General features: G+C 40.8%; 1 long non-coding RNA gene across 1 annotated transcript; it reads right to left on the minus strand.

Moving 5' to 3' along the window:
- Window positions 1–1,601: 1,601 nt before the first annotated feature.
- On the minus strand, window positions 1,602–15,029 carry LOC143265901 (uncharacterized). The gene is made up of 4 exons (XR_013040696.1): window positions 14,806–15,029; window positions 13,880–14,016; window positions 9,374–9,475; window positions 1,602–2,163 (listed from the first exon to the last, which is right to left on the minus strand). It is a non-coding gene; the product is annotated as an uncharacterized LOC143265901 (long non-coding RNA).
- Between the last annotated feature and the right edge of the window lie 5,750 nt (window positions 15,030–20,779).

The following is a 20,779-nucleotide window of genomic DNA, read 5'->3' on the forward strand; positions in this document are numbered from 1 at the left end:
CATTTAACCTAACCTATAATTCTCTTCCTCTAATACCGCGCCTATAATTCCCGTACTTAAATACTCGGCAAAATGAAACATAATTTACAACGTAAAACGGTATCCGCTAAAATAAGCGATAAATTCATAGGCAAGTTCATGTATCACCCAGACGTATGTAAAATGGCGGCCGGATAAGGGTGATTTAAAGTATTAAAAAATGTTATCTGCGGCCCGCGAATGTTTATAAATTTATAACACTATAAATTTGCAATGCGGAAAATGCGTGAAATATGGATCCAATTTTTGTGAACGCAATGGATTCCCAGAACTCGGTATTTCTTTTATCGAAGCGCGAAAAGAATCGCGCCATTTTAGATCAGTTCTCCGTTAGCCGAGGAACCAAGAACGAAATCACAAAGAGACCAAGTAGCTCGAAGCTTACTCGGTCGGAGTAGAAGCTCGTGTCTTTGGGATTGCTCACTCTGATCTGGAAAATTGGATTTCATACCTGGAAGAGAAAGAGGAGTCAATTGATACCATCGAGAAAGAGGAATACCCTAACGTGAAATTAAATCACACGACGCAATATGAATTTTGGAAAAGTGGCCCGGAGAAATTCTATTCCTTCAAATAAGATTTTCGCTGAAATTTATTCTCTGGAGCTCAAATTGTTCTTTCATTTTTATCACATTTAGAAAATTATAATAAATACCTCACTGTTTATTATTATATTGAAAATGACGATATGGAAGTTACAAATACTTTGAAGTTAAAGAATAACATCATTTTTTAGAAAATGTGAAATGCAGAGTAATTTCGCAAGCTGAACTCTGTAACCTAAAGGCGGCCATTTTGTCTTGGTAGCTTCAGCACTAAAATGTCAGCAAATCTAGTTTAGTTAGATTTAGCTAACTAAATTTAGTTGCTTTTAAATTAAGGAATAACATATTTTTCAGAATATATGAAATGCAGAGTAACTTTGCAAGCTGAACTCTGTAACCTAAAGGCGGCCATTTTGTCTTGGTAGCTCCAGTACTAAAATGTCAGCAAATCTAGTTTAGTTAGATTTAGCTAACTAAATTTAGTTGCTTTTAATTTAAGAAATAACATATTTTTCAGAAAATATGAAATGCAGAGTAACTTTGCAAGCTGAACTCTGTAACCTAAAGGCGGCCATTTTGTCTTGGTAGCTCCAGCACTAAAATGGCAGCAAATCTAGTTTAGTTAATTTAGCTAACTTTTAGTTTAGGTAATTACTGTAGCTTCGTTACTAAATCTTCTTAAACATACCAAATGCAATATACATTAATTTTTAAGATAATAAAAAATGGCGTCATCGAGTGCAACCACATACGTAATCCGAACAAGCAGCCAAAATATTCGATTTAGTTTAATTAGATTTAGCTAACTAAATATAGTTTAGTTACTACACTAGCTCAGTTACTAAATTTTCATAAAAATATCAGATACAATATTAATTAATTTTTAAAATAATAAAAAATGGCGTCATCGAGTGCAACCACATACGTAATCCGAACAAGCAGCCAAAATATTCGATTTAGCTTAATTAGATTTAGCTAACTAAATATAGTTTAGTTACTTACACTAGCTCAGTTACTAAATTTTCATAAAAATATCAGATACAATATTAATTAATTTTTAAGATAATAAAAAATGGCGTCATCGAGTGCACATACAGCAATCCGTACAATCCCGAATATTCGTAGTCGAGGATGACAGAAACTCGTGTCGACAGGAATCCTTCCCTGCAGGAACAGCGAAAAGGACCTTGGTAGCGGGTTGGACGATTTTCGTTTTGTGCCGGCCGTTTCCCACGACACCGCCACCGACAGATAGTTATCGCGTCACGTACACACGAAGGCGTGGTGATTCGAAGGTGGTGCAAGCGATCCTGCTTGTCCCTCGAGCTCGTTTATTCGGATCGACTTGGTACGTCGAGCTGACCCGATGGAATCAGCCTGGTATCCCGTCCACGATCGTCTTCCTCCTCTTCGAGGTCCTGGATGATCCCTGCGACCTGCTTTCTCTCTCGTCGGACATCGCGGCGCTCTCTTCTAATCCGAGGTACGTTGTAGCCGCGGCTAATGGACCACACGGGACAGATCAATCTGTGTTACCCTCACGCGAATTATTTTTCCCTCGGCTTCTTCTCGAGGGTTGCTGTTGAAAATCGGGATATTTTCACTGGATGTGGTAATGTCCTATCTTACTAGCTTTAGGGTGTTCCTAACATGTTATAATCTAGGGATATTGGTATATTCATACTGACATTGGTATATTGATATTGACATTGGTATGTCGATAGTTTAAAGCAGATACATGTGGAGATATTTGATATTTGACTGAAAGTATGTGAATCTAAATATATTGCAGATGTTGGTATTTGAACATGTTTGGATATAGAGATATTGGGAGGTTATCTGAAAGCATTACATCTAGGAATAATTAGATCTGAGTGTATTGATTTAAGAATATTGTTCACTATTTATTAAAATCAAGTCAAGGTTGAGGTTGAGGTCAAGGACAAGTGGAAGGTCAAGTTGAAGGTCAAGTTGAAAGTCAAGTTGACAGTCAAGTTCAAAGTGAAGTGAAAGGTCAAGTTGTAGGTCAAGTGGAAGGTCAAGCTCAAAGTAAAGTGAAAGATTAAGTTGAAGGTCAAGTGGAAAGTCAAGTGGAAAGTCAAGTGGAAAGTCAAGTGGAAAGTCAAGTGGAAGGTCAAGTGGAAGGTCAAGTTGAAAGTCAAGTTGAAGGTCGATTGAAGGTCAAGTTCATAGTAAAGTGAAAGGTCAAGTTGTAGGTCAAGTTGAAAGTCAAATTGAAAGTCAAATTCAAAGTAAAGTGAAAGGTCAAGTTGTAGGTCAAGTGGAAGGTCAAGTTCAAAGTAAAGTGAAAGATCAAGTTGAAAGTCACGTGGAAGGTCAAGTTGTAGGTCAAGTGGAAGGTCAAGTTCAAAGTAAAGTTGAAAGTCAAGTTCAAAGTAAAGTGAAAGATCAAGTTAAAGGTCAAGTGGAAGGTGAAGTGAAAGGTCGAGTTGAAGGTGAAGTTGAAGGTCAAAATTAAGGTCAAGGTCACCAATTAATCAGAATATGTATGAATAACCAAAAAAATATTCTGAAGCCAAATATTTTAATCATTGCAAGCCCTCCTTCCAGAGAAAAAAATTTCTCTACAAATACATCCACATTAATTGAAATTTTTCCAATAGAAACGTGCACATAAACAATCGAAATTTTTCCGATAAAAAACTCGTCCACATAAACAATTTTACCGATAAAAATGTATCCGCATAAACAACTGAAATTCCGATACAGAGAGGCAATCAAAACACGATGACACTTACCCGTATAAATCTTCGGGTTCTCCCTAAATGATATCGAAACGAAGAATAATAGAACATTTAGGGAAACGAATTCTCTGCGAAACCAACATAATATCATCAGTTATCGGTTAACGAGCAACAACACGGTGCACCATGGCCGTCATAGCCGTTTGTCAACGTTGTTCGCGTTAATTCAGATAATCGAGCCACCGCTGTTTCGTACGACGCCGAAATTTCAACGGGTTGTTCGACACGGCCACGAAAATTTCCCACGGAACATGCTTTGAAAACACGAAAACCCAGCACGACCACGAGGCGACGTCGTAACGTGACTCTCGTGTAAATACGTCCAAGTCGTTTTATCGTAAATTGTGATATATCGAGTGTCGTATCTCGTTTGGCGCTGGCTGCCGGTGTGAAGGGATCTTTAAACGTATATCCTTTCTTCGCGTACATCGAACTGTCCGACCATAAGTTGACATACTATTCCGCTCGAGGATGAAGCGATATGAAAGCCGAACGGGAAGATTCTTCCGTCAAAACTGAGTAGAACTGACGGGGTACTAGGTCCGATGAGGGTGGAAGTTCGGGGATGAATTATGGAAAATAAAACAGCTTTTGGTCGTTTGTGATGGTGATTTATTGGCGGAGTTCTTTAGGGGCGTGTTTTGTATGAGGGGAGGTTGGAAATTTCCGAATCTGGTACTTTTTTTTGTTTGGAACTTTTGGGGTTTTGGAGATTTAGAGTTTTAGAGATTTGGAGTTTTAGAGATTTGGGAATTTGGAGTTTTAGAGTTTTATAGATTTGGAGTTTTAGGGATTTGGAGTTTTAGAGATTTGGGAATTTGGAGTTTTAGAATTTTGGAGATTTTGGGTTTTAGAGATTTGGAGTTTCAGAGATTTGGAGTTTTAGGGATTTGAAGTTTTAGAGATTTGGAGTTCTAGAGATTTGGAGTTTTAGAGATTTGGGAATTTGGAGTTTTAGAGTTTTGGAGATTTTGGGTTTTAGGGATTTGGAGTTTTAGAGATTTGGAGTTTTAAAGATTTGGGAATTTGGAGTTTTAGAATTTTTGAGATTTTGGGTTTTAGAGATTTGGAGTTTTAGAATTTCAGAGTCTTCAAATTCCCAAATTCCAAAATCCCAAAATCCCAAAGCAACCAAACACGAAATCCCATCACCAAAAAACAAAATTCTCTTTCCCTAAACCTACCTTCTGTCCAAAGCACCCTCTGTCCGCGACCCAGTCTCCGTAATCCGCCCATTCCTGCCTCCATCCCATAAAATTACAGCCAACGATCAAACATCGGAAATATTTCGTACGTTCCCATTGTTCCTCTCTTTTATTTATATTTTTTTTCATCCCGATGCAGTATCAGCGCACTTTTCCCATTCGAAAGTTTGGAACAGAACTGCATCCCAAAGTTTGCAACGATTTTTATTAGCCGTATTTTACCCTTAATGACCGCACGCATGGATTTTCGCTGAGGAATCGGTGAGCAATCGTTTCCGGAGGGTGGTTCTTGTCAGAGAAGAAATCAGCCTCGATCGATAGAACCCTTTCATTAAAATGTAACAGCGAAATAAACGCGTCCAGTAACGATTGAAATTACGGAAAACCACAGAGGGGTGGAAAAAAAAACATGCAAGGAGAACGTTTCACAGAGATCTGTAAATATTTTCCCGTCGACTTTGTCGTATTTTTCGGCGAGCACCGGTGAAAAGAAACTCGAATGGGGACTCCATTGTCGTCGATCCGTGTCCAAGGTTTCTTTTCGAGCTGAGTTTCTTCTCGCAATGATATATCGCTTTTCTTTCCTCGTTTCTGTTGGGAGAAGTTTAATGAGGTGTTGCGAGGGTTTCTTTCAAGATTTGTGGTTTCTTAATTTGGAAAAAATACTTGTTGTAGAAGCGGATCGAATCACGTAATAAATCTAACAGCTTTTCTTTTGATGGAAGGGAGTAATTGTAATGAAATAATAACAGATGTCTTTTATTGTTTGCTGTAAATTATTTTGTATCATGTCCCAATGGGGGTTGTTTTAAAGTAAACATATCGGCTTTTATGGTTGCGTTGGATATTTTCGAAATTTTTGTGTAATTCAGAACTATGTTGAAATACCGGTTTGATGTCACAGTTGAAGTTTCAAAAATTTACTATTAAAATAAATTTACTATTACAGTAAAATGAATAAATAGACAGTAAAGTTTCTTGCGGTGTTTTCACCCTCTTCATCCTCAAGGGTTAATTAAAATTTCAAAAATTTGCGGTTTCTACTAAAACCAATGGATAATCAATGTATAAATTTACCACGCGTCGATCTACTGCGCATACCACTCCCACACGTTGACCTACAGTGCATACCACTCCTACGCGACGTTCTACCACGCATTCCACTCCCACGCGTTGATCTACTGCGCATGCCACTCCCACGCGTCGATCTACCACGCGTCCCACTCGCACGCGTCGATCTACTGCGCATGCCACTCCCACGCGTCGATCTACCACGCATCCCACTCCCACGCGTCGATATACTGCGCATGCCACTCCCACGCGTCGGACTACCACGCATCTCACTTCCACGCGCCGATCTACTGCGCATGCCACTCCCATGCGTTGAACCACCACGCATCCCACTCCCACGCGTTGAACTACCACGCATCCCACTCCCACGCGTCGTTCTACCACGCGTCCCACTACCACGCGTCGATCTATCACGCATCCCACTACCACGCATCCCACTACCACGCGTCGATCTACCACGCATCCCACTCCCACGCGTTGAACTACCACGCATCCCACTCTCACGCATTGAATTCCTACGCATCCTACTACCACGCATCCCACTCCCATACGCGTCGAACCACCACGCATCCCACTCCTACGCGTCACAATATCACACGGTGAACTACCATGTGTCCCGTATTCACGTGTCAAATTGCTACGCATTCACCCTCCATACCCTCTACTGAAACCGATCGATAATCGTTGTATTATACAAATTTACCAAGCTAAATTTACCTCCTCCACTTTCAAACCCCTTTTTCAAATTTACCTCCTTTTCAAACTTGTCCCTTTTACACCCTCGAGCGTCCGAACTCCCCAAAAATCAACCCAGCCCATTAATTACCACCGAATTGATACGAAAACAGAAACACTAAACGCGGCTCGATGGAACAGCTCCATTAGCATAAATCGTGCGGGGAACGATAAAAGCTGCAACTGTGTTTTCTAATTACGGCGAACACGCTCCGCCATAATGTCACAGTCGTTATGAATCTTATCGATCTTTCAATTCGTCCATTCAATAGCCAGAATAATAAGAGTCAAATAGAAAGGATCGATCGGAATTAATTCGTTGGACAACGATGGAACAACATCGGAACCCATTATTCCCGTCGTTTGGTTATTTTTCAAAAACGAACAACCCCTTCATCCCCCCTCGTCCTGGTGAAGTTTCCAAGCGAAATGTGTTATTCGAACGCGACCAGTCAGCCTGCGGGCTGTTATGTTATACACGTTCATACGTTTACACGTGAACTGTGACCCCTTGTTCCATTTACACTAGCCACGTGTCATGCTGCCTTTATACGGACCTTTGTGCGGACGTTATACACATGTAACCTTTGTGTTATCGGAGTTTTGTTAGACTTTGATTTGGTGGGAGATATTTTGATGGAAATTAGGGATGGATTACATGGGGTAATTTAGGAAGTGGAACGTGGGAGACTTTTGGAGGCAGAACAGGTGTGTGATGTGTTTAGGGAAGGTTGAAGGTTTTCAAGGTTTTGGAACTCGAATGATCACTAATTTCTCGGGTTCTAAATTTTCAAGGTTCCAAATTCGAATGGTGCCGAATTTCTCAGGTTCCTAATTTCCAAGCTTCTAAATTCGAATGGTGCCAAATTTCTCAGGTTCTAAATTTCCAAGCTCCCAAATTTGAATGGTGCCAAATTTCTCAGGTTCTAAATTTCCAAGCTCCCAAATTTGAATGCTCCCAAATTTCTCAGCTTCCAAATTTCCAAGCTCCCAAATTCGAGTGATTCCTAATTTCTCAGATTCCAAATTTCCAAGCTCCCAAATTCGAATGCTCCCAAATTTCTCAGCTTCCAAATTTCCAAGCTCCCAAATTTCTCAGGTTCCAAAATTTCCAAGCTTCCAAATTCGAATGCTCCCAAATTTCTCAGGTTCCAAATTTCCAAGCTCCTAAATTCGAATGCTCCCAAATTTCTCAGCTTCCAAATTTCCAAGCTCCCAAATTTCTCAGGTTCCAAATTTCCAAGCTTCCAAATTCGAGTCATTCCAAATTTCTCAGCTTCCAAATTCGAATGATCCCAAATTTCTCAGGTTCCAAATTTCCAAGCTCCCAAATTCGAATGCTCCCAAATTTCTCAGCTTTCAAATTTCCAAGCTCCCAAATTCGAATGCTCCCAAATTTCTCAGGCTCCAAATTTCCAAGCTCCCAAATTCCAATAACTCCAAATTTGTCAAATCCCGAATTTCCAAGCTTCCAAATTCCAATAACCCCAAATTTCTCAAATCCCAAATTTCCAATCCCCTAAATTCGAACGACCCCAAATTTGTAAGACCCTAAACACACCCTAACCCCAGGTGCTGAATCACCCAGAAAGTTCATTCGCATTTGGCCCAAATATGTCCGAGGCATCCGAGTGTGACACCCGTGCAAATTCGTAATACCTGGACGAAAATTGAACGCAAGTTAAAGAAAAGCTCTTGTTACCCAGTTTGCTCAACGGCTTACCCTATTAAGATTTTTAGCCCGTCGTTCGTTAAGCCAGGTTTCCAAGTGTTTTGGCGGCTCTCGCGCTCAAAGCTTTACCGACCGCAGCGCGTTTGCTTCGTTTGCTCTGCTGAGCTTTAATCAAAGTCAAGATTTTTTCTGAACACCGGAAAATGTAAGCCTTTGTGCCAAGAGTAGACACGAAAAGATTTATGCGAATTTCTTTTGAGGATGCGCGTTTTGGCCGATGAATTGTTCTTACTTTTCGTGTGAAAGTAAACAGGCTATTTAACGAATAACGCGTTTCATGCTGTTAAATGAATGTGACGTTGTTTGAGGATGTACTTTTACAACGTTTATTTATCGTAAATCATGTTTAATACGTGGATGGTAGATATACGGTATATCATCGTAAATATGGCATTTTGTACGAGACTTTGATAAAATAGAAAATATTGCTGTAAAGTTTCAAATGCGATGTTTAATGCCTTCGATTAACGCTGTCTCATCGATGATTCGTGACGTTTATTGTGAAGCACGTTTTAATTAAACGAAACGACGTTGTTCCGATTTTTTGAATGAAACAATAATGTTTAAGCAGACTTTATGTTTCAAAATTATTGCATGAATGTGAAATATATAGACAGGGAATCTCCGTTCATTTAGAGACTCTTCAAATACTTTGACGAATCAGAATTTTAGAATTTTTGGAATTTGACACCTTTCAATTTTGGGACTTTAAGAATTTTAGATTTCAACCTATGTGTTACCCAAAAAATATCCCAGAAAATTTGTGACCCAAAAATTTCGAATCCAAGAAAGTGAGCCTAGAAAATTTGGGACCAAAATTTTGAGTCGCACAAAACCTTTGCCTCAAGATTTCGAACTCATTTCGTTTAATGGCAAATGCAACCTGCAGAACAGTTTCTATCTAAATCGAGTTTAACCGCACTTGATCCACGACAGAGCTTGTACTCTAATTCTGAAGCACGTGTATGCATGTACTCGGTATGCACGTTCACTGTTTATCGTATACATAGACACCAGCTCATCGGGTAATTGAACGATTTTCCAATGAGCCGGTTCAACGTTAACCATAAGCACCGATGGATATTATCGTTATTAATTGTAGGAAGCTCGCATCTAGGGTTCATGTTTGTTTTGCTACAACCATTGCTGATCGCTGATCCCGCGCAACCGCTGCTTCTCGAAAACCATTAGTGCTCTTTGTTTCGTGCCATCTTGATTAATACGTTGTTAAGAAAATTATAGATTTATTGTCAGAAATGAAATTACGAAATGATATGTTACCTTGTGGTATAGTTCAAGTATGGTCGAGTGCTGTAGTGAAATTATTATTTTCCTTGTTTGGTTCTTGAGGGTAGTAATTAAGCTGCAGTCATCAAACTTGACCTTAAACAAAATTATTACAATTATACACATTTATATTTTTTAAACCTTCAAGGGTTAACGTAAAATTTTGACCATACAGACTTGTATTCTGACCTAATATCTACTACGCATTCTACTCCCACGTGTCGTTCTACCACGCATTCCACTCCCACGCGTCGATCTACTACGCATGCCACACCCACGCGTCGATCTACTGCGCATGCCACTCCCACGCGTCGATCTACCACGTATCCCACTCCCACGCGTCGATCTACCACGCGTTCCACTCCCACGCGTTGAACTACCACGCAAGCCACTCCCACGCGTCGATCTGCCACGCGTTCCACTCCCACGCGTCGATCTACTGCGCATGCCACTCCCACGCGTCGATCTACCACGCGTCCCACTCCCACGCGTCGATCTACAGCGCATGCCACTCCCACGCGTGGATCTACCACGCGTCCCACTACCACGTATCCTACTCCCACGCGTCGCACTACCACGCATCCCACTCTCACGCGTCACACTACTACGTATCCCACTCTCACGCATTGCATCCCCACAGAACCCACTCTCACGCGTCCCACTACCACACATCGAATATACTCACAATCCCACAAATCTACTTTTCTTAAAACTTCAAGCCACCCATAAACATAACCTAAAATATAATTTTAATCATACAAATCTGAAGTAAGCCATCAAATCCAACGCAAACCTTGCACTCATCCCTTCATTCCCATCCCTTCCTTATTTTCTCCTGCGAGTATCTTCAGAAATTCTACGGTGATCAGCCGAGCCATTAATTCCGGGCGCCAATTAACGCGAGCGGCATTGTATCCCGCTCGACGAGTCGGAACGCCAAGAAACGACGTGAAAAAGATAAACTGAAGTAAGGGCAAGGGAATGAATATTCCTCTATTTATTTTATGGTCCGTATCGTGTAATTCGATTCTCTCGGTCCCGCGGGCGTGCCTCGATTTTTCCTCTCGCTGTGGGCAGAAGCCCGCAATGTTCTTCGTTTCTTTCCGCTGTCGCGTCGACAATATTTGCTTCTTGTCCGTTCTATTTTCGAATGTACCGCGGTGAAATTGAACAGCGCGATAAAATAATGGCGCTACTGATGGATCGAATCGGGAGTCTCCGCGCGAACGAAGAACGATGTGTCGTCGAGTTGAACGACTTGCTCGTTCGTCACGGTCGACGATTTTTTGTTGTCGTAATTTTCAAAGTAGACTTGCGTTTAATGCACTCGGTTTCGTATACACGGTGATGTATACTGTGCTTTTTTACTTTGTTGTTACGGTTGTTTGAAATGAAATCAATTACTTTGTTCGCGTGGAAGGATGGTAAGAAGTAGATAAGATCTTGTAACATTGTAATACTTAATAATTTATACAAAATTTTAATTTGAAAGTTTTCTAATTTCCAACACCGCAAATTTGGTGATTCGGACGTAGAATCGTTGAAGCAGATAATATATTTGCCCGGGGAACAAGCTATAAGCGGAATTAAAATGAACGAATAGAAACACAATAAACATCGCATTCGGGTACACAAATTTCTAACGATACAATCAACCGCTTTATTTATCACTGCACCGGCAACAGGTTGCTTCTAGATTGCTTCTCGTGTAATCGTATTCTCCATTCATTCGTTATCAAGACCTTGTTATCTATTGAATAACTATCGAAGAATTTAATTATACTGCAATTACTGCTCGACTGTCTCACCCATTCAACAAATACAGTCGAAACCTTCTATATTGCTTTATAACGAAATTTCACTACGCGAGGATAAAATTTTTATATAATAATATCAAATACATTGTATATATTTTTCGTCTACTGTATACAGTATATTTTAATAAATATAAATATTAAAGAAAATTTGATATTGTTATTTATATTATGTATTTTATAAGTACACCATATGTAAAGAACACATGTACTGTTTTATATACTATAATATTTAAAAATGTACATATTTAATAGTGTATATCAATATGTATATTAATATGTAATTATATAAATGATATAAAATAATGTATGTAAGAAGAGTAATCACATGTATTTCCGTTTACAAGGGAAGCGTGCAGACGTTTTTAAAAATTGCGTGCCAAATCGATTTGAAAATTTCAGTGGAGATACAGAGACCACTCGGTACATTCTATTCCGGGTGATGTACAGCTACGATATTTCTTTCTTGTTTTTCTCTCTTTCTTTATTTTTTCGACGTGCCAGTGCTTCTAGCTTATCGCAGAGCCGCGGTATTTTCTGCCATTTTCCGTGGCTTACGCGCGCTTGTCGCAGATCTAGCTTTTTATCTAACGGGTGTCCGGAATGAACACGGTGCGATGATTAAAAGCCGCCGGCGATAAAGTGCCTTCCCACACACACAGGATCCCCTGACACTATAAAGATTTCTGCGAACGTTTTATGAACTCGATGATGTACGAGATGGTTTATTTGCATACACTTTCGAATCGCTACGCTCGTCCAATGAAACTCGCTATTTGGAAGAGTAAGTGTCCCCAGAAATTTGTCAAATGACTCTCGCGTGAAATTCAGAGTACTGCGTTTATGGAATTTTTTGAAATATGCTCCGGAAGTTTTAGTGGGGAATTATTTTGTAAAATTTGCTGAGGAAAATTTAATTTATTTTCTGTTTCACGACTTTTTATTGCTACGTGTTGATTTAACGCGCGATAGAATAGCGTTAACGCGATACGAGTTGTATTACCGTGCGTTTTATGGTTGCATGTTTTATTGCAACGCTGAATTACTGTATGTTGAGTTACTGCGCGTAGAACTACCTTGCGTTGAGCTATCGTGGATGTAGTAATCACATGGCGAAGTATCATTTACTGAAGTACCGTGTGTGGAAGTGCAACGCGTCGAATTACAACGCATGCAATTACTGTGCGTCGAACTATCATGCGTCGAACCACTACGTATCCTATTACCATGTATTTTACTCCCACGCGTCGATTTCTCACGCAAATCAACTCCCACGCGTCGATCTACTGCGCATGCCATTTCCACGCACCGAACTACCACGCATGCCACTCCCACGCGTCGATCTACCACGCATTCCACTACCACGCGTCGATCTACTGCGCATGCCACTCCCACGCGCCAAACTACCACGCATTCCACTTCCACGCGTCGATCTACTGCGCATGCCACTCCCACGCGTCGATCTACCACGCGTCGATCTACTGCGCATGCCACTCCCACGCGCCGAACTATCACGCATCCCACTTCCACGCATCCCACTACCACGCATCCTACTCCCACGCGTTGAACTACCACGCATCCCACTCTCACGCGTTGCACTACCACGCACCTCACTCTCACGCTTCGCATTCCCACGCATCCTACTACCACGCATCCCACTTCCATACGCGTCGAACTACCACGCATCCCACTCTTACGCGTCTCACTACCACGCGTTGAACTAGCATGCGTCCCACATTCACGCGTTGAACTTCCACACATTCGACCTCCACGCGTCGAACTACCATGCGTCAAGTTACCGCGTATTGAACCATCACTCGTCGAACTATGCGTTGAAAAACTACGTATTGAATTACCATACTTCCAACTATTACACGTCGAATTACAACATATCCAATTACCACGCTGCGAATTACCACACACAAAACTATCACGCGTCAATCTATCACGTATCAAAATTCCTCGCGTCGAATAACAACGTATCTCCCTCCCAAGTTTCTACGTCTCCATAAATCCGAGCGATCTTTCATCCCCCGAATCCACTCGACCCATCCCCCTTAACAAGCAATTATAAACGCCTACCGCGCTAACCAACCGGTCGAATCAATCAATCAGACGAAAAAAGCAGAAACAAAAGAAGTTCCGCGAAAAAAGAATAACAGTTCTCGAGTAAAGCTCGGTGGGAAGAAGCAACGAGCGTCCGATGACGAAGCAGCGATTAATAATTCGCGACGGAAGAAAGGGAAACCCGTGTTCCGTGGAACATTAATTTCCCCGGGCGAATGAAAATATACAGGTGCGGAATGAGGACGAACGGTAAAGGAAAAAAGGGAGGAGAGGAGAGAAAGGTGTTCGGCTAGGTGATACGATAAAAATAAATAACGAAGATGGGAAGAAGAGGTCTGGGACGAGCAGGTAACGAAGGATGGGAAGAAGTCAGCTTCGGGGTGGCTGTCTAATATCGAAGATATATGAAGTTCAGGGGCGTAGAAAGGGCTGGAAACGTGCCGGATGTGACGATCGTTGCAACGGCTAAACCACCCCCGTTCAAACGAGTCGCTGAAAGCTTAGGGGCGGCTGCGTTTAAGGGGACGGGGGTGCAGCTTGGCTGACTGCCTGGCTCTGTGGCCTATCGTTTATTAATTAACTGACTTAATTAATAATTCAATAACCGCCACCGCCATACCATTAGCTGGCACTCCTCTTCGTGTCTGTCCTGTCCCCGCCATTGTGCCCGGATGTGTACGAACAACGTGTGAATTTGGTTTTCAGATGCGCGTTCATCAAAATTTTTAAACATCTTTTTATGCACTCGTTGGGAGACTGAAATGATACGTTTAAATGATCGCTTTTGATTATTTAGTTTATTGTTTGTTAAGAGTGGAGTTAATATTCAGTTTATCGATAGTTGTTCAATATTGAATTTATCGGGTTGTCATTGGTGCATTAATATTTTACTATTTGAGGGTGCGTTTTAGTGGAGGAGAATGTAACGGTGACAGGGGAGGAAGATTATAGAGATTTATGGGGATTATGGAGGATTTGACGATTTAGGGGTGGGATAAGTAGTTGGGACATGGGCGTTTGATGTAGGGATTAGGATCTAGGGTTTTTGGGGTTTGGGAAGAAGGGGACCTAGGGATTAGGGATTTGTAGATTGAGATCTAGGGATCTGAATATAAGTGGACCTAGGAAGATCTAGTGATTTAAGGGCTTGGCGGTGAAGGGATCTAGGGACTTTGATATTAAGAAATTTGGAAAATTAACAACTGAGAAAATTTGATAAATTTGAAAATCAAAATAATAATATAAACATTTGAAATAAATAAATAAATGTTAAATTAAATTAATTAATAACAAAAGATGTGCATAATAAAATGTTTTACGTTGAACCCTAATAACCCTAAAGAATAACTACAGTGTAATGTGGAAAGAATCGTTCACCATGACACTTTAAACGTCGAAATAAGAAAAGTGACTCGAAATCGGAAAACAACAAAATGAAGGTGCGATAGCAGTTCCAGTGATCGATGAAAATTTCAAGGGTCAGAGACAGGCAAAAATAGCGCGTGACGTTACCGGGTATAATAGATTAGTGGAAAAGTATGTTACCGTTCCAGAGATATGGTAACGTATAGACCTTCGGACGTTAGAGGATCCTTAGAGCCCGCTTCCTCTTTTTCCAAGGACCATTACTTCCATCAGCTAGAGCTACTTCCACGCGCTTAACACTTTTTCAGCTTTTTGCAAGCTTCCTGGCAACTCCGGTTCAAGACGACGAAAGAACTACAGAAGACCCCACTCGTGTTCCCATTAATTTGCGGCCACCATTTTCGTCTCTTGCCGACGAGACAAAGACGACACGATTTAAAGCTGACCACGATTGGTCGAGATCGTACGACGACCATTCGATTATCGATCCGACTTATCGAGAATGCATACCGCCAGTTTCCGTTCGCTATGCCGGAGTTCTGCACGCGGATCTGTTTGGCAGTTTGAATTTCTTCGGAACTTTCGTGACAGACACCGGATTCCTGATATTTGGATATCGTACGTGGAATATTAATTGCTTTAAGTTTTATTCAGGGAATTTTTTAGTAATTTTTATTTTTGGGCTTATGTGCAGTTTTTTTAGTTTTGGGACTTAGGGGGAGTTTTCAAATTTGAAATTTCAATATTCTTATGTTACCAATTTCTATATCCCTAAATCTCTAAATCCCTAGATCCCTAAATCCCTAAATCCTTAGATCTCTAGATCCCTAGATCCCTAGATCCCTAAATCCCTAAATCCCTAAATCCCCAAATCCCTAGATCCCCAAATCCCTAGATCCCCAAATCCCTAGATCTCCAAATCCCTAGATCCCCAAATCCCTAGATCCCCAAATCCCTAGATCCCCAAATCCCTAGATCCCCCAACCTCTGGATCCCTAAATCCCTAGATCCCTAGATCCCTGAATCCCTAGATCCCTAAATCCCTAAATCCCTAGATCCCCAAATCGCTAGATCCCCAAATCGCTAGATCCCCAAATCCCTAGATCCCCCAACCTCTGGATCCCTAAATCCCTGAATCCCTAGATCCCTAAATCCCTAAATCCCTAGATTCCCAAATCGCTAGATCCCCAAATCCCTAGATCCCCAAATCCCTAGATCCCCAAATCCCTAGATCCCCAAATCCCTAGATCCCCAAATCTCTAGATCCCCAAATCCCTAGATCCCCAAATCCCTAGATCCCCAAATTCCTAGATCTCTAGATCCCTAAATCCCTAGATCCCTAAATTCTAAATGTGAAATTTCAATATTTCTAAAATTACTAAAGAATTCCCAAATCATCGTACCACCTATACTCTCACTATATGGCCACCCAATCATACTTATTTTTAAAAATCTACAACTCCACATTTATATTTACAAGTCCATCAAATATACACCATTCTAATTTTCCCATCTTCATCAAAAGCAATAAACCTCATCATCTATTTTAAAAGTCCATCCCCGGCTATATACATCGAGCGTCATTCTAAATAATTACAACCTAGTTTCTTTCCGCGGCAGCATTTAGTACGTAAATATTTATCAGTGTAAAACAAATATGTACCGAGGCAACTTGGTACAACGCGTATTATAACAAAGAAGCTTCGGGTCGATGTTGTTTTTGCGAAACGCAACACGGCAACCAGGCGAAACAATGTTACGTAGTTATTGTTTCGTGAACTGCGGCAGAAACTTGTGTTCCGTTGCAATGCGTGGCAATGTTGTCTTGTATGCCGTATCCAGACCCGTTGAAAGCGAACTTCTGCGTGAAACACGAACGACACGTATACAGAAAATTATGGAAGAGATCCCGTTGAGTTTTGCTTTCGAATACGATGCGCAGCTGAATAGTTTCCGGCCTTGGTGTGCGAGCATGCACAGAGTTTCGCGTATAAGGGGATACGTGATGCGAGTGTGTAATGGGTATTGCGATGGTATGAAGTGCAGTTGAAAATGAAGAGGTAGCTGCCATTGAATATACTGTTTGAACCGCAATCAGAGTCAGGGTTAAAAGATCCGAGGAGTTTTGTATTTCAAGATTATCGCTCTTCCTAAGTTTCGTTTAATATTATACGTTTGATTCGTTAGCGCGGGGCCGCGGTTTTATTCACTGCAATGATTTTCAATCGGTAATTCACTTCATGTGGATGAGAGGATAGTCAAATGATGCACTTATCGTTTACTGTGTGGACTTTCATTTATTAGGTGTACTTTTATTCTGGTTGTTTAGTAGCTTTTTGAGATATGTACATATGTATTTTCATATGGACATGTGATCTATAATTAATTTCGTGAGGGTGAGAGGGTAATGATAGGGGGTGAGATATGGGATATGTAGGATTTGGCATATGTGGGATTTGTCATATGTGGAATTTGGCATATGTGAGATTTGGGATATGTGAGATTTGGGATATGTGGAATTTGTCATATGTGGGATTTGACATATGTGGGATTTATCATATGTGGGATTTGACATATGTGGGATTTGTCATATGTGGGATTTGGGATATGTGGGATTTGGGATATGTGGGATTTGTCATATGTGGGATTTATCATATGTGGGATTTGGCATATGTGGGATTTGGGATATGTGGAATTTGTCATATGTGGGATTTGACATATGTGGGATTTATCATATGTGGGATTTGACATATGTGGGATTTGTCATATGTGGGATTTGGGATATGTGGGATTTGGGATATGTGGGATTTGGGATATGTGGGATTTGTCATATGTGGAATTTGTCATATGTGAGATTTAAGATATGTGGGATTTGTCATATGTGGAATTTGTCATATTGGGATTTGACATATGTGGGATTTGTCATATGTGGAATTTGCCATATGTGGGATTTGTCATATATGGGATTTGTCATATGTGGAATTTGTCATACGTGGAATTTATCATACGTAGAATTTCTCATATGTGGGATTTGTCACATATGAGATTTGTCATATGTGGGATTTGTCATATATGGGATTTGTCATATATGGGATGTATCACATGTGGAATTTGTCATATGTGGGATTTGACATATGTGGGATTTGTCATATGTGGGATTTGACACATGTGGGATTTAGCACATGTGGGATTTGTAGACGTAGAAACTAACATACATGAATTTTAGGTGCTTGGAGCTTTGGAACCCACATATCCCATATGAGATAGTAATATTCACATGTACTCATTGTTCTCTGTACATACTTTGATTTGTCACTTACACTTTTATTCTTGTCTAATATTTTTCTAACAAATGTAACCAGAATCCTACAACTCCAATAATCTAATAATCCAGTAATTTAGAAAGCTATAAACGTACACACGTTAAATTATAACCGTAATAAAATGACGTGATAATGGAAGATACGTTGAAAGGAATTTGTTGGTCCTCTGGCTCGTACGTTCTCGGGTCAGGGTCGAAACCTATTGGTCCTGGATGACCCTCTGGTGGACGTGAGATTGCTATAGCGGGCTCGGAGATAACAGCGATGGGATACCATCGTTTGTTTATTTGTTTTTATGGGCCAATGTGTTAGACACGCCACGGGAGAGCCCTTGAACGAACAACAATGTATACACCGTGGAATAGGAAGAGTTTCCGGACTTTTCCGACTCTGCTTGATCGAATAACTGCCGGGATGATAAGATTGTTACCGAAGACAACTTGTACCCTTCGAAAATTGTCTTCAATTTGTACTTTCAGGATTTTGCTGTATGAAAATTCTACAGACTTGTCTTCTGTAACTACAACAATTGTATCATATGTGAATGTGAGTCACAGTATTGCATATATTGTATAATAAAATGTATTCTTGTACAATACTATATACATAGAATGTTTAAAATATATTCTTATATAATACTACATACATACAATGCATACTAAAATATATTCTTAGAAAATATTTTGTAAAATTATAACCAAGCCTGAAATTCCTGAAAGAGGTTATGTTCATAAGCGCATGGACGTCACAACGCCAGTAGTTCACAAAGGACTGCTTAAGGGTTCCAGATGCGACGATAAAAAATACTCCCTAGAATGTGACTTGGGTCTTATTGCCACTGCAGGGAATTGAAACTACAAATGTGATGGAATGGTAATTGCTCGGAAGATAAATCCCCGCAAATATTCTCCCTCTCGCAACTTTGTTTCACATTTCTCTATCGCGAAATAAAGGCAGAACTGTCGTAACGGTTAAGAAAGGGCCTGAGGGTGAATTTTCCGCGGCGTTGCTCCCCACGCGAAACTTTTATCTCGGAGTTCGGCTCGCAGCCAGAGGGCAAACGCGTTGCCCTCGCGCGTTTCGCGAGCCACCCGTTGGATCGTGAACGAGCCGTGCGTTAATCGCTCGCGAAAGTTCGCGTTCCATCGATTGTGCATGAGAAACTTCTCTAATTCGATTTGGAACTAGGCCGGGCCACGTTCTCCGGCTGGATTTCGCCTAACTGTCGGGTCGGAAGTGGAAAAAAATTCGTCGAACAACGATTGGAAACAGAGTTTCGGAAACTAGACGACGGATTCGATTACACTTTTTGTCTGCGCCCGTTACGTTCCTGTTTATCGCCGAATGCGACGAAAAACGAGGGAACGTGTCTCTGGGGAATTCGGGCCGACCGAAATTTGTTCGGCGATTTTAATCCTTGAAGAAGCGTTAGGAAAATTGAGATAACCTTGCAGTGAAAATTTGGTGAATTTGCTTGGTTAAATTGAAGAGGCTGATATGAGGACAGTGAATGAAGAGAAGATGGAGAAGTTGGTGATATTAGTGAAAAATGAGAGATACTACTTTCGGTGTTAATATGTTCCCAAGCATGTTTTAAGACACATTGTAGTCAAATCCGTGGATTGCATGTTTTTATAAATCCATAGATTTCAACATTACAAGATTTCTATGTTCCTTAATTACTACACGTATGTCAAATCCCACATATGCCACATCCCATATTTGCCACATCCCGCATATGCCAAATCCCACATATGTCAAATCCCATATATGACAAATCCCACATATGACAAATCCCTCATATGTCAAATCTCACATATGACAAATTCCACATATGATAAATCCCACATATGACAAATCCCACATATGACAAATCCCACATATGTTAAATCCCACATATGACAAATTCCACATATGACAAATTCCACACATCCCTAATTCCACATATCCCAAATCCCACATATGCCAAACCCCACATGTCTCAAATCTCACATATCCCAAATCCCACATATGCCAAACCCCACATGTCTCAAATCTCACATATTACAAATCCCACATATCCTAAATTCTACACATCCCTAATTCCACATATCCCAAATCCCACATATCCCAGTTCCCACATATCCCAAATCTCACATATCCCAATTCCCACACATTCCAAATCCCATACATCCCAAATCCCACATATCCCAAATCCCACATATCCCAAATCCCACATATCCCAAATCCCACATATCCCAAATCCCACATATCCTAAATCCCACATATCCCAAATCCCACATATCCCAAATCCCACATATCCCAGTTCCCACATATCCCAAATCTCACATATCCCAATTCCCACACATTCCAAATCCCATACATCCCAAATCCCACATATCCCAAATCCCACATATCCCAAATCCCACATATGCCAAACCCCACATGCCCTAAATCCCACATGTCCCAAATCCCACACGTCCCAAATCCCACACATCCCTAATTCCACATATCCCAAATCCCATATATCCCAAACTCGACATATCCCAAATCCCACATATCCCATATCCCACATATCCCAAATCCCACATATCCCAATTCCCACATATCCCAAATCCCACATATCTCAATTCCCACACATTCCAAATTCCACATATCCTAAATCCCACATATCCCAAACTTCACATATCCCAAACTCCACATATCCCAAACTCAACATATCCCTAATCCCACATATCCCAAATCCCATATATCCCAAATCCCAGATATCCCAAATCCCACACACCCCAAATCCCACACATCCCAAATTCCACATATCCCAAAGCCCATCCCGAATCGACCCAAATCTCCAA

The sequence above is a fragment of the Megachile rotundata genome, chromosome 15 (assembly GCF_050947335.1).
Source record: "Megachile rotundata isolate GNS110a chromosome 15, iyMegRotu1, whole genome shotgun sequence".
NCBI classification, from domain to species: Eukaryota; Metazoa; Arthropoda; class Insecta; order Hymenoptera; family Megachilidae; genus Megachile; species Megachile rotundata.